This window comes from Suricata suricatta, chromosome X (assembly GCF_006229205.1).
Source record: "Suricata suricatta isolate VVHF042 chromosome X, meerkat_22Aug2017_6uvM2_HiC, whole genome shotgun sequence".
Classification (NCBI taxonomy): domain Eukaryota; kingdom Metazoa; phylum Chordata; class Mammalia; order Carnivora; family Herpestidae; genus Suricata; species Suricata suricatta.
The window spans coordinates 54,271,055-54,284,024 of NC_043717.1; positions in this window are offsets into that span (position 1 = coordinate 54,271,055).

The window sequence follows — 12,970 nt, forward strand, 5'->3', positions numbered from 1 at the left end:
CCAGGAATTTCTTTAGAGGAGAGTTCTTCTGTTTCTTCATTTTGGCTAGCTTCTGTCTCTTGTCAGTTTTAAAAGCTCCGTATGCACTCTGCACATCTTAGTATTGCTCTAATAAAGAAGGCTCATTGTCCAATGCCTGTCATTTCAGTAAGTGTTCTTTTAATGGTGTCTCTCGGTTTCTCTTTTCCTGCCTTTGGTTATTTTATTTACCTACTTAGTGATATTTGGAACTGTCCACCATGTGTACTTTGGTTTGTTTCTTGAGATAGCCCTGAAAAGGAAAACAGACAAACACACAGGGCACAAAAGATCGCAAATGCACAGACAAATCAAACAAACAGACAAATCAAAAGGGGAAAGAAAAAGAAAAGAAAAGAAAAGAAAAGAAAAGAAAAGAAAAGAAAAGAAAAGAAAAGAAAAGAAAAGAAAAGGAAAGGAAAGGAAAGGAAAGGAAAGGAAAGGGTGGGGTCAAAAGCAACAAAAGACAAAGGACAGTCTAAAAGCATAAAACCAGCAAAGGGGAGAGATAAGAATGAGATAAGGGAAATACATCTGATTAGGAAAAATTGAAATAATCATGGCATTGCATCTATTACGGTCTTTCCCAGGCTGGAGGGGAGGAGGAAAGGAAAAAGAAAAAAAAAAGGTAGCACTCAGTGTGGAAGGGCATGGTTTGATGTAGATCAGTCTCGCCCCCACTGCAGGTACTACTGGCTGATCCCCAAGGCTCTGCCTTGGTCCTTGTGGGGAAAAGAATGGCTGCCCCCAATCCCTTCTCGAACCAAGCATTGCAAGCCACTCTTTTGGGTCCGATCTCCCTGTGCCGTGGGCGGGCCAAGTTGTATTTTCCAAGCCCCGCCTTGTTTCCAAATCCTAGTCCACACACTTTAATGCTACCACCCGAGATTTGATGTACTCCCACAGGCAGGTAGGTTCCTAGCTGAGATTGAGTAGGGGTAGTCTGGGAGCAGTTTTCGCCTGGTTCCACCTGTAATTGGCATGCCAAGCCCAAGGAAAGCGCGCCAGTTATAGATGGGATGGTAGGATCCCACTGGGTCCCAGGCCGAGGTTTTTCTCTTCTCTAGAGACAGCTCTATGAGCATTTTTAGCCTCTCTTTCTCTTCCTCTCATCTCTCTGCAGCTCTGTGTGCTCCCTGATGCTGTGCTTGGAGGGGGGCTCCCTCCCCTCTGAGCCTCCAGGCCCTGGCCATTTTTATTTCCCCAGTTGGCACTCACTCAGGCACCTATTAGGCTACCTTTTTTGTGGACCCTGTGTTTTTTTCTCTTACTCTTGCAGATCAGAGTATTGTGGCTTCAGTCCTTCTTAGTTTGATAGATGCAGGCGGGAGAAAATTACAGAGCTCCCTACTTCTCCACCATCTTGCCCCTCCCTCACAAGCACATTTCTATATACTATCAACAATCATGAAGAAACTGAAGTTGAAAACACAGTAACATTTACAATCATTACAAAGAAAATGAAATATTTAGGTATATACTTTTAAAAACATGTAGTAGATCTGTATGCTAAAAATGTCAAAGTGCTGGTGAAAGAAAACAAGGACGATTTAAATAAGTGGAAAGACATGAACATGTTCATGGGCTAGAAAACTCACGATGGTAAAGATATTTCCCCCTAACTGATACAGTTTTAACTCAATTCCTATCAAAATCCTAACAAGGTTGGGTTTTTTTAAATAAATATGGACAAGATTATTCTAAAAGTTATATGGACAGATAAAGGAATTAGAATAACTGAAACAATTTTAACAAGAATATATGAAAGGAATCACTCCATCTGATTTCAAGTCTTATTATATAGCTATGGTAATCAAGACTGTATTGGTAGAGAGATAGATATATAGAACGATGGAATAGAATAAAGAACCTTGACATAGTCTCATACAAGTATAATCAATTGACTTTTTTTTTTTTTTTACAAAGGTACAAAAACAATTTAAGGGAGAAATTATAATCTTTTTAACAAATACTGCTGGAGCAATTGGATATTCATAAGCAAAAAGGAAAAAACTCAAAATGTATCATAGACTTAAATGTAAGATGTAAGACTGTAACACGTTTAAGGAAAATAGGAGAAAATCTTCAGGACTTACGGTTTAGAGAGGAGTTTTTTAGACATGACACCAAAAACACAATCCATAGAGGGGGAAAATCAGTCAATAAATTGGATGTCATCAAACTAAAAATTGCTCTGAAAAAGACTATGTTAATAGGATGAAATGAGAAGCTACACACTGGGAGAAAATATTTACAAACCACATATCCAACAAAGGACTGATATCCAGAAGATATAAATTAAACTCAACAGAAAAAATCCAAACAATCCAATTAGAAAATGGGCAAAATATATGAAGAGACATTTCACCAAAAGGGATATATGTATGGAAAATAATCACATGAAAAGACATTCAACATGACTTGAATTAGGGAAATGCAAACTAAGATCACAATGAGATATTGTATATTTATCATAACAACTAAAATAATAAATGGTGACCATGCCAAAAGCTGGAAAGATGCAGAGAAAATAAACCTCTCATACATTGCTATGGGAATGTAAAATGTACAGCCACTCTAGAAAATAAGTTGGCAGTTTCTTTAAAAACTAATCATTTACCATGAGATCCAACAATTACACTCTTGGATATTTATCCATGAGAAATGAAAATTTATGTCCACACAAAATCTCTACACAATTGTTCACAGCAAATTTGTAAAAGCCCAAATCTGAAAGCAACCAAAATGTTCTACAATAGATGAGTGGTCAAATAAACTGTGGTACATTTATACAATGAAATTCTACTCAGCAATAAAAAGGAACAAACTACAGATACACGTGACAACCAAGATGGTCTCAAGGGGATTATGCTGAATGACAGAAAGCTAATTTTAAAAGGTCACATACTATGTGATTCTATTTATATAACATTTTCCAAATGACTAAATTATAGAGATGAGAAAGAGATTGACTGCCAGGGATTAGAGATTGTGTGGTGGAAGGGAAGTGGGTGTGAGTGTGAGTATAAACTGGTAGCATGAGGGTGATCTTTGGGGTTATGGAGTAGCTCTGTATCTTGATAGTTGTAGTGGCTACATGAATCCGTATATGATAAAAGGACATAGAACTACACTTGTGCATTGTACCAATATAAATTTCTTGGTTTTGATATTGTACTATAGTTACCTAAGATGTAGTCAATGGGGGAAAATGAGTGAAAGGCCTCTAACTTCCTGTGGGATTTATAATTATTTCAAAATAAAAAGTTAAAAATTGAACTAGCTTGGAAAAATCATCCAAATCCCTTATTTTAAAAATAAGGAAACTGAGATGCTAAAAGGGCAGGTAACTGTCTCAATATTTCACAACTATCAGTGCAGCGCTGAGATGTTGCTACTTTTATTACTGTCCTGAAACCTAACCTCTCAAAACTCATTAACTTTCACCAGTGTACGTTCCAGCATCAACTGTCTACACTTTCATTCTATTTTCTTATATCCAATTTCTTCTAGTTCTTCTTGCTGGTCAGATTTCCCTTAGAAGTCTTCCCGCTTACTGGCATTTATCCTCTAGATGGCTTAAACTTTTTTTTGAAAGCCATACACTGAAATATATGTTGCTAACTTAGATTTTCTAATCTTCATTCCTGTTTACACTAATCCTTAGGATCTGGCTCAATCATGTTCAAGATTTCTTAGAAGCTTCTTGCCTATTTTTATGATATTTTCAGTTGAAAAATGGCCCACTCATTAGGTAGACCTAGCAGTTCAAGTCCACTGCCAATCACTACATGGTTCCACCTACTGAAATAGGAGAAGCATATTCTACAAGTCTAAAATACCTGTAAAATATTCATGTTGATATGTCCAGCAAACAACTGGAAGAAAAAAAAGTGTCCAAAGTTCCAAGGAGAGGTCAGGCCTAGAGATAGATTTATGAGTTGTTGGGGTATAGAGAATAGTTAGACCATGAGAAAATTTCTTCTGTAATAGGAAGATAAACAATTCCTACATAAAGGAACAATATGTTCCTTACATAAAGGAACATGGGGTGGATAAAATCAAACAGTGTAATTAACTAGAGAAGAATGAAGGTCCAATAGTGCTTTTTTCTCTGAGCAACTATGTTGGGTGTTTGAAGCCTTGAACTGTTCTGAGCATATTTAGGAAATTATCAAGGCTTTGTGAGATGGATGGGGTAATGCAAGGAGAGATTTCCTCTAGATTAATTGTCTCAGTGGGGTTTTTTTTGGCAAGCTGTTCATTCCTTTCAGAAGAACAAAGGAAAATCTCAGTTCAACTCAGACCTGACAATGCTGATTACAAACAGAAGGCTGCTGGATATATTGTCTAAAATGTTGGTAGGGGGTATTTGAAGGCTGCTGTTCCTAGCAAAGAGGACCCCAAATTATAAGAAAAAGGGAAACAGAAAAAAGTCTAGGTAAGATTCTGAGAGCCACTGCTTTCTGACAAAAGCTTTCTCTGGGTCTAAGATCCAAACTTTCCACATTTCTTTCTTTTCCTTATCAATATTTTCCAACTCTATCAAGGATTATTTTTAGGATCACTCTGCATATGAGGAATCTTTGTTGAGCCACATGCAAATTTTAAAAGAACCAGTGTAAGGTGCTTTTTTTTTTTGGCATTTATCCTATGTGTGTGTGTGTGTGGTGTGTGTGTGTGTGTGTGTGTTTAGCTTTTCCCCTTCCCCCGCCCCCCCGCACCTGGCATATCTAATTATTTGTTTATCTAGCTACAGTTGTTGTAGCCTCTAAACAGTTGACTATATGCTGAGCAGTCTATGGCCACACCACCATGAACATGCCTGCTCCCAAAAGCTAAGCAGGGTCGGGCCTGGGTTACTACTTGGATGGGAGACTATATGCTGAGCAAAAAGAAAAGAAAAGAAGGCTGCCATAGAACAAATCTTCAACCATTGATTTGCTGTTTCACAGGCAATTAAGTATAATCCTAGTTTACCTGGTAAAGCAGGAACCTGTTACATGGGCTTTTTTTTTTTTTTTTAACTGTCTCACAATGGACAGGTCCCAACTTCTTCTCTAACAACTGTGCCTGTCATCCTGCCTATCTCCACACACACACACCCAGTAGGCTTTCTTGGGAATCCAAAGAACATTATTCAGATGCACTCATATTTACTGAAGCTTGTTTCCCAGACTGCATGTTCAGTGTGTTCTTTAAATGCCTCAAAATCAGAGGTACAGATTTCATAGCCATTGGAGGTTGGTTCAGCCACCTTTCCCACACTGGGAAATGCTACTTTCTTATTTTACTAATATCTTAGTAGACTGTCTCTCTCATGAAAGTACTAGGGAATTTACCTATGTGATCTCTAAGCTTCCCAACAAAGTATCCATTATCATACCTGCTTTCAAAAAGGAAAACTACACTCAGAGAAGTTTATTTAAAACTACAAAGCTTGTCGGGGTGCCTGGGTGGCTCAGTCGGTTCAGCGTCCAGATTAGGCTCAGGTCATGATCTCACGGTTCGTGGGTTGGAGCCCCATGTTGGGCTCTGTGCTGACAGCTCAGAGCCTGGAGCCTGCTTCAGATTCTGTGTTCCCTCTCTCTCTGACTCTCCCTTGGCTCATGCTGTCTCTCTCTGTCTCTCAAAAAATAAAAAAACATAAAAACAAAAAGAAAAAAAATTACACAGCTTGTAAGAGTCTGGCTCTTAAACCTATGTTCTTCTCATTGCATCTTTAGGTCTCTAAATAACCTCTCCTATGGGCCATTTGTTCAATAGAATCATTGTTGCTCATTATTGTTAAGGGCCTAGGCCTTATAGTGCCTCTTATTAAACAAAATTCTTAGGGCCATGTGTCCTTATCAAACACAATTCTATTAATTCAGTTGGATTTCCAGGTGAATACATTCTTTTTAAGGAGGAAAGATGGAAGTTTCGGGGTGGGGGGAGTCAATTGTCTTACACAGGCATAGAATTTGTATCAGATATTCTATTCGCAGAGTCCTTTGTCATAATAACTGAGTGATACAGTAACTTAATTCCATACCCACTGAACTAGGGCCTCTTCCCAAAATTTGTTGCTTAGCCTGAGAGGATCTCTGTAAATGAGTCAGGCTCCATATGCACTCACCTGAAGCCCTGGAAATCCTGGGGCTGGAGATCCAGAGAGAATGTGGTTATAAAATCACTACCAGACCCATCCCAACAGTTAGTGGTGGCATGGCAGAGGAATGAAGTTAGGACTGCAACATGAACCTACCTACTAGACTAGGGAAGCAATATATGCCACCACGATAAGTAGAGAAGGAGCCAACATGCATGTAGCTTAACCTGATTCCTATTATGTATTCTGGAACTGCCTTTCCTTTGTCCCTTTGCTCCTATACCTGAAACCCAGAAGATGAACTTCCTAGGAACTTCAACACCAAGGTTAAGACCTCTACTCCATGGTTAGGTTAGGGTCCCATCCCCCCGAATAACTGGAAGTATTCAATATGTAGTTTCCATTTTTTCATCTACCAATTCTTTCTCAGGCTAGTTTGAATATAAACCTGCTTAGATGCAGGCAATTGAACCGGGTGATTGTCAGTCATCAAATGACAGGCCATATTAGCTAATCCACACATGTATGTTGAATTTGCTAGATTCGTTTGAGTTTATTGAATTTAGTCTACCCATCAGTAAAATCACTGACAAGAATTCACGTAGAGGCATCCACTGAAAAGGATTTTAGTAAACAGTTCTTTAAAAAAAAATTAAAAGCAGCTGTCCCTTTGGTTTATTATATGGGCAACGCTGCCCCCTACAGGTATTAGCAAAGAAAAACAGCAATTCTGGCCCAGTTACTGGTGAGAAGCTAGTTCCGTTGCATTTGTTGCACTAGGTCCCTGTTATCTGAGGATTTCTCAGTGATGACAGAAAAGTCATTCAAATTGAATTAGAATGTAAAGTACATAAAGAGCTACCTTGTTCTTTATATGAATCTCACAAACCAAGTTTCTTAGGAAACCTACAAAGAGAAGTCAAAAGCTTAGAGCACTGCAGAGCCATCTCCACTGGGTTCTGTGGACCCAGCTTCCCTGCACTTCCACTTGTAGAAGGAAAGGGGAGGGAAACAAGAGTATCCTGTGATGTTATGCAACCTGCAACAGCCCTAGAATCAGGTCTGTTTAGTAGCTCTAATTCTGCTACTTAGTAGATATTTAAGTCCAAACACTTCATTTTCATGATCGAGACTCCAACAGCTTTGCATCTCAGAATAAAATCCTATCTACCTTCCCTGGACTATAAAACACGCATGGACTGGCCCCTAACATCATTTCTTCTCCCCTGCCCCCTTGAACATTGTTCCTTTCCCTCCCTCTAAATAATGATCTGAGCTCATTTCCTGGAGATGGAATGTTCTACTTCCCTATTTGTTCAGGTCTCAGCTTGTGTCACCTCCTCAGAAAGGTCTTCTCTAACCACTCTACTCCATCTCAGTCACAATCACATCACACCATTTTATTTTCTCTCCAGCATTTAAGCACAGTTTTCATTTGTATTTACAAAGCTATTATCTGCCTCTCCCTACTAGAATGTAAGCTCCATGAACACAAGGACCTTTGTCTTATTCACCATAGTATCCCCTAAATGTGGAATGGTGTTTGAGATGTAAATTCCAAGAAAATTATTTTTGGATGATTATGCTAGTAGTGGGACCCAGAAGATGTCACTTATCCTCTGATTCTATTTCAGTTATGAAGTTCAAATATCCAATTGTCCATAAGCTGTTATGTGTATCAAATAAGAGGACAAATGTGAAAAGGCCTAGTATGGTAGCAGATAAACAGGAACAACACATGTATTGATCTATTCACAAATCCATAACCATCTCTCCATATCCTCTTCCTTTTCAGGCCATGCTGGCATTTCACATTAACCTTTCAGTAGAATTAACATGTGTACACAGTGTTGGTGACTGAAGGGTGGATGCTGTAGATCACAGTATGTTTTCTAGTGGGTGCCACAGTACCTCTTCAGAACAGTTATGTGTAGATATTTGTCATCCACCAAACTGTCAATCAGGAATCTAGCCCACTTGAGCTCCTAGGCTCATATTTATAAATTGGCATTTTAAACATGAGATAAGGTCTAATACAGGCTTAGTTATTATTGTCTGCAAAGTTAACTTATACGGTACTCAAAATCAAATGTACCAGTTGCATAAATTGAAGGAAAACAACTTGCGGTAGGATGGAGAGAAATAAGAAGGGCTTTTCCAGGGGTGCCTGGGTGGCTCAGTCGCTTAAGTGTCTGAATTCAGTTCACGTCATGATCTCATGGTTTGTGAGTTCGAGCCCCGCGTTGGGCTCTGTGCTGACAGCTCAGCCTTCATATTCTGTGTCTTCCCCTCTCTCTGCTCCTCCTTTGCTCAAGCTCTGTTTCTGTCTCTCAATAATAAAAACATTTAATTTTTTTAAATAAAGAAGGGCTTTTCCAGCCTTTTTTCCAGGTGCTTTTGACCTCAGACTTTCAAAAAGTAATAAGGAGGGGCACCTGGGTGGCTCAGTCGATTAATCGTCTGACTTCGGCTCAGGTCATGATCTCACGGTTTGTGAGTTTGAGCCCACGTCATGCTCTGTGCTGACAGCGCGGAGCCTGGAACCTGCTTTGGACTCTATCTCCCTCTCTCTCTGCCCCTCCCTCACTCATGCTTGTCTCTCTCAAAAATAAACATTTAAAAAAACATTTTAAGGAACAAGGAAAGGGCCCAGTCCGTGCCAATGTTTGTACAAGTGCTGTTAGATATCTTCACTAAAGTGAAGTTTGGAATGTATTTTTATTTAGCAGATTAGGCTGAATGATTTTGCTGTTTAAAATGTAGATGTTACTGGTCCCGCAAATGTGGAGCAAAGGGATTAACTCAGATGCTGGAAAAGAGAGCATCATCAGGGGGGTTTCCTTTTCACTAGAGCAATAGGGAATAATTTGGGTTTAGTTGTTGAGTGGGTCTCCTTCTTAGAAACAATCCAGTATCTTTGTGCTAACAGACCTCCAGACACTGTTCCATTCTTTTCCTCATACAGGAAAGTGCAGGGCAAAGACCAAAATAGAACTCTTCCTGACTTTTCACCTTTAATCTAGAGGAGGTACACCCAAAATATTGAAAAAAGCTTGGTAATGTGCTTCTCTGGCCTCGTCCAAGCAAGCAGTCAGATTCACATGCTGGAGATAGGTTTGAGTCACACATGATAGAAACCCACATCCATCCTCTACTACTAAATAGATTTTCAGATTCCTCAATAAAAAGGCCACAGAAAATGTTATCTTATATTCACACAGAAAATACAAGTAAAGCCAACCTGGATGAATCAGCATTTCTCCAAACCTCAATTCCAAAGGCTTTTTTCATAGGAGTTAATATTTCACTCCATGTTGCCGAACAAAACAAACCAAACCAAACCTTTAGCAATGGCATCAGAAAGATTTAGTGTTACGAAGTGCTTTCACTTGGGTTGAAATCTGATTTGGTAGCGATTCTCATGTCAGCTTTCTCCCTTGCACTCAAAGTCATTTAAACATAATATATCACTTACTAGCTAATCACAAAGTAGAAACAGAAATCCAGGTTAGCCATTTCTAACAAATGCCAAGAATATTCAAAGGCAGTGATTTCAGATGACAGGGCAACTGCTTAGAAATTATTTGTATTATTTAACATAACTGAACTAAGAGAATCCACATAAAACTTTGGGTGCTTGTTCCTGCAATAAATAAATGTGACAATCGGTATTTGTTTGCTTCATAACGCTGAAGTTGTGATGGGCTTCCCTAATTTTTAATCATTGGGCCCTCAACCAGCTAAGGTCATTTGCTAATTCTTAATGGTTAGATTTCAAGTTTTGGTAGGGAGTATTTTAACCTCAAACGGGGAGAATGATGGTAGTTTTGCAAGCTTGGATAGATGCTCTTAAGCTACAACTTTGACACACAATTAAATAATGATGCCCATTTAGTTTTAGGGTGGTGTAGGGGAGCACATAAGATGTGTGTATCTACCGGTAAACTTTTAAAACTCCTCACCAGTTGCATCCTACCTACTTTAACCATTCTCTCTCATACTCTAGAACTGCACTGTCCAATATGGAAGCTGCTAGTCACTTGTTGCTATGGAGCATTTAGAAATGTGCTTTATTCAAAATAAGATACACTGCAAGTATAAAATACCAGATTTTGAAGACTCAATTTGAAAAAAAATGTAAATATTATTTTTATACTAATTCAACGTTAAAATATCTTGATCTTATTGGGTTAAATAAAATTATTAATTTAACTTGTATCTTTTTACCTTTTGTACTGTAGCTGCTAGAAAATTTTAAATTACCTATCACTTGTGCTATACTCCTACTGAACAGTGCTATTCTGGAACATTTGGTGCAGACAGGGGGCCAAGTGTGTATTTCTTTAAAAAGTAGGTATATCAGGGAGTGCCTCGGTGGTTCAGTTGGTTAAGCGTCCAACTTCAGCTCGGGGCATGACCTCAGAGTCCAGGAGTTTGAGCCCCGCGGTTGAGCTCTGTGCTGACAGCTCAGAACATGAAGCCTGCTTTGGATTCTGTGTCTCCTCTCTACCTCTCCCTCGCTCGTTCTCGATCTCTCTCAAAAATAAAAACATAAAAAAGTAGTTACATCAGTCACCAACACGGTCTGCTTTAATAAGCTCAACAGTATTTGACGCTTTAGGTCACAATCCTGCCCAAACCAAGAGATCTCAAACCAGAACAATGCTTAGAACATAGTGGAGCACAATACACATTGTCTAATTAGCTGAGGAAACTAAATTCAGATGAGCCCATTTTCACCCCATTACTTTTCGCTGCTCAATTATCATTTGAATGGGGATGGATACTTACAGTATGTCAATCTTTTAAGGTTTTTGTGATACTCTAGTAACTATTTACACATCTCTCCACTGAAATGCCTACTCCTTTTGAGTACAGATTCTTTCTCCTGTATTTCGCATGTTGAATGGAAAGTAATAATCATTTCAAAGTACTTACCTTGGCAGCCATTTACTCTTTCTAAATACTACTTACTGCACTTATTCTTTGAACTGCTTTGTTTGTGATTGCCTTTAGACCACATAGATTATTCTGAATATGCTTCGAGGTGGCAAATCTCCATCCTGAGATAAAGATAGTTTTTGGAAACAGCCAAGACTTGTCTCAGTGTGGCAAATAATGTGAAGAAACTGAACAGGGCTGCTTCCCTCAGTTCATAGAATTGTTTCTGAAACCGATTTCAAACAAGCTTCAAGTATCTTCTGAGCAATGAAAACATACTTAGAATGCCTATGGCTGCCCAAGGCAACTTTGGAGGGCATTTACTTGGATACCAATAAGCTAGCTGGCATACTTTTAAAAAGCTGCAATCTTTTCTAATCATTTCATATTTCAAATCGAGTGAAAACTGGGGCAAAGACCACATGTAATAAGGTGCTGAGATGACCAGTAAGACTCCTAAAATGTATTCCATCCTCCAGCCAGGATTTTTGAAATGAGGCACCTTGATATACATAGTACTAAGGTTTACTTGGTAATGCCCAAAATGATTTGCTGAATTTACAATATATAAACTTTAATCCTTCTCAGATTTGCTCTTAAAAGTTTTCCTTGGCAAACTAGCCAAAACTTATGTTTTTCTTAACAAATCATACTTTATAAGCAATCCAACCTAGGGCTTAGGATACTTAGAAAATCAGGGGCACCTGGGTGGCTCAGTTGGTTGAGCATCTGACCCTTGGTTTTTGGCTCAAGTCATGATCCCAGGATCATGGGATCAAGCCCTGTGTCAAGCTCTGTGCTGAGCCTGGAGCCTGCTTAAGATTCTCTCTCTCTGCCCCTCGCCTCTGCATGTGTGCTTTAGAAGAAAAAAGAAAAAAAATTAGAAGCCATACAGCAGTGGGGCTAAGAATACAATGAGAATAAGGCCTGGAATCAGAGAGGACTAGAAATATTTGGCCACTGGGACAAATATTGTGACCCTGGGACAATTATACAATACCTGTTTCTCATCTGAATCACCTATAAAACAGGTGATAATAATACATGAGAGTCACTATGGGGATTAAATGATTTATAGAATGCCTGATACAATGCCTAATACCAATCAGAAAAACTTAGCTACTTTTAATATAGCTATTAGTAATCCATTTGGAATGTCTTAATTTTTTAATTAATTAATGAGACAGAAAGAGACAAAGCACAAGGCGGGGGAGGGGCAGAGAGGGAGACACAGAATCTGAATCAGGCTCCAGGCTCCAGGCTGTCAGCACGGAGCCCGATGTGGGGCTTGAACTCACAAACTGAGAGATCATAACCTGAGCAGAAGTGGGCCGCTTAACCAACTGTGCAACCCAGGCACCCCTGGAATGTCTTAAATTTAAATCTTGCCTGAATTCAAGGACCTCAGAGAACCTGAACCCTGGATTTCCTGTTGTTTTTTTTTTTAAAGGCTATTAAAAGTGTAACTTACATTCCACTCTGATGAACCAGATCCTCTGTTCTGGGTTATGGTCCCTTCCACCAAATTACCCTCAAGATGCCTGTGCATTGGCATATTTTGTTGTCTAGAATGTCAACATTTCAGTGGTGTTCTTGAGTTTCAAAGAGCACAGTCATGAACACTTAAAAACCCTGGGAAGGTCATAAGGCAAAGAGCTGACCACACCAAAGTCATCCAGAGGAACTGAGTTCCTATGTTAACGATAGGGCTCGGTGGCACCAGGAGAAATGAACTATAATAAAAAAAAAACCACCATCAGCTAAATGAACACCAATACCAAGGGGAAGTCTTATCCAGTATCAGTGTGAGACAACACACTTAAGAAACAAGGATGTGACATCTTAGTGTCTTAAGCAACATGTGTAAGCGGCTGGAGATAGGAATGGAAAACAAAAGCCACATGAGCACATGTGCACAAC